General features: G+C 36.9%; 1 long non-coding RNA gene across 1 annotated transcript in view; it reads right to left on the bottom strand.

Annotated features, from left to right (window-relative positions):
• Positions 1-1,456: 1,456 nt before the first annotated feature.
• LOC106874191 (uncharacterized) overlaps positions 1,457-2,628 on the bottom strand; it is a 10,073-nt gene continuing 8,901 nt past the window's right edge. The window contains exon 2 of the long non-coding RNA XR_001409974.2: positions 1,457-2,106. This is a non-coding gene — a long non-coding RNA (uncharacterized LOC106874191). The remainder of the gene's footprint in view (positions 2,107-2,628) is intronic.

Below are 2,628 nucleotides of genomic sequence, written 5' to 3'. Positions count from 1 at the left end.
AATCAGCCCGTTTCGCTGTCATTCCCAGGGCACCTATGACAATAGGTATTGGTTTCGTCTTCAGATTCCACGTTTTGCTCATTTCTATTTCAAGATCTTTATATTATTATTATTATTATTATTATTATTATTATTATTATTATTATTATTATTATTATTATTATTATTATTGCCTTTGCACAGCTTCTAACGCTGGAAATGTACTACTGTGTTAGCTGATCACTAACAGTGAACTAAGGTAACGCCCCTTATTTTTTGAGCACCATCCGGAGTATTCGAGCGATTCCAAGGAGTGCTGTTTTCTGCAAGTGTTCCACGCTTATTGCAGCCCCTATTTGTTCCACGTACTTCTCAAGATTTTTACTCACTGCTCCCAGGGTTCCTACAATAATTGGTACTAATGCTACCTTTTTCATCGACCACAACTGTTTAACTTCCCAAGTTAACCTGTCATATCTCTCGACTTTTCTTTCTCCCTTATCACCTACCTTGTTGTCAGCTGGTCATGCTATATCTATGATCCAGTATCGTTTACTTTCATTCTCAATTAAGACTATGCTCTAGCTTCATCACATAGTCTCTGTTCCGTGAGTTGGTCTCTCCAATGACCATACATACGTTGTCGGTAACCCCTAATTTGAGCACCAGTTTCATCTACCTGGCTGCTCGGGTATTAATACTCCATGACCACATCATTAATTTGCTTGCTACATCTACGCCGTGTGTGGTGGTCCCTTTCTAGATATCGACATGCTGGAGGCGGACCAGAATCTCTGAGCCTACCGGGTGTAACACGGTCACCATCAATGGTTTCAGTTTCATTACCACCGTTATTCACAATATTTTGACTCCTCATTCCGAGTATTAGACGATAATCTGAGACTTCCAAGGCAGTCGCTCCCTCAAAAACAAAAATAAAATTTGAGATTTGCGGAGGGCCAAAGTTGGTAGCAAAAACAGGACAGTGGAGACATACAAGGAAACCGAACGATAACAAATATGGAGGATAGTTAGATCAGATGAGTGAAAGTAGTGATCTCTGGAGAAATATTGTCTTTGACAAGAAAAATGATAGAAGAGAGAGATGGATAGGAAACGTGAAGTCTCTCTCTCACTAAATATATATATATTACTTAAATCAATGGAGTAGCATGAAACGTCCGTACTGCAATAACCTTTAAAATCCGTGTTGCTTTTTTGGATTTTTGATCATCTTGTTTTTGGAATTGTGTGGATAATACCATACTATATTCTGGCCTAAACTTAAGTGCCACATTCAATTTTGAATCTAAATCTTTATATATATATATATATTTATACAGAGAGAGAGAGGGGGGGGAAAGAGTTTAGGGTGGAGAGCGGTAGGCAGGAGGTACTCAAGCAGAGACATAGATATATTTGAACAAATAAAAAGCAAGAAAAGATTGAGAGAGAAAGAAATTTTAAAAAAACAATATTAGAGCACGTTTTCACTTTATTATGCGACAATCTTGTTTGATTTTTGTCTTTCAAATTTTTGAAATTTGTATTAACTCTTTACTTGCCAGTAGGTCGGATCCTCCTCTTTCAGCACATTTCTATGTTTTTCTGTTATTTTTAAAAGTATTTCTCGAACGTGCTCATTACATAGCTGTATGGTATTTGATAACAATTACATCGTGTTTCATTTAATATTTTACAACCAGGGTGGAAAACGGTGTATTCATAAGTACATTCGAAACACTTCCATGCGGGATGGATAGGAGGTGCTGAAGTAACATGGACTTTCAAAGCATTTGGCAAGTGGATATGCAAACTGGTTGTTCATAAAATGTTTGGCAACCTACAATGACTTTCTCTCATAATGGGGAACTTACATCCCTGCTGGACGTTTCATCTTCTGAACTTAAGTATCTATCATATTGTGCTGTTGTGGAGTGATGTTTTGTTGTAGGAACAAGGTAAAGAAACACACCACTGCCTTCTTTCACATCATACAATGATAAAAAATCATTCTCTTTAGGTATTTGATGTGACACAACCAACCGCTGGTGTTCTACGGGGAGATTGTATTTGCGGTATACCATTCTCTTCAGATCCCCTGCTGTTGTCTTGGAAGTAATTTTGCTATAGCGAAACGAAAAAATTTACATGCATTGCATTCAAATGAATTTAATAGTTTCAGCAATCAAAGCAACATCAGGTCTATATACAGACTGAGGAAAAACATTGAAGGATCATGATTTCAACGCAAAATATACTGTAACAAAATTTTTTAAAAGCAATATTTTTAGTGCGTTACGTAACTGTATAATTCATCTCGACATATTACAGTAATCCCTCACCATATCGTGGTTTACCTATCGTGGTCTATTACTCAAGTTTACGACGATTCCTCCGTGGTGTTGATTTGCATTTATAATAAAATAAATGGAGACTGTGTGGTATGAAGTTTGCTTCCCAACCACATGGTTCTGGATTCAGTCCCACTGCCAGGCACCTTGGACAGCTGTCCTTCTACTATAGCCACAGACCGACCAAAGACTTGTGGAGTGGATTTGATAGACGGAAACTGAAAGAAGCCTGTCGTATATATATACGTATATATATATATATATATATATATATGTATGTATATATATATATATA

Source organism: Octopus bimaculoides, chromosome 5 (genome assembly GCF_001194135.2).
Source record: "Octopus bimaculoides isolate UCB-OBI-ISO-001 chromosome 5, ASM119413v2, whole genome shotgun sequence".
Taxonomy (NCBI): domain Eukaryota; kingdom Metazoa; phylum Mollusca; class Cephalopoda; order Octopoda; family Octopodidae; genus Octopus; species Octopus bimaculoides.
This window is presented reverse-complemented; position numbering and strand designations above follow the sequence as displayed.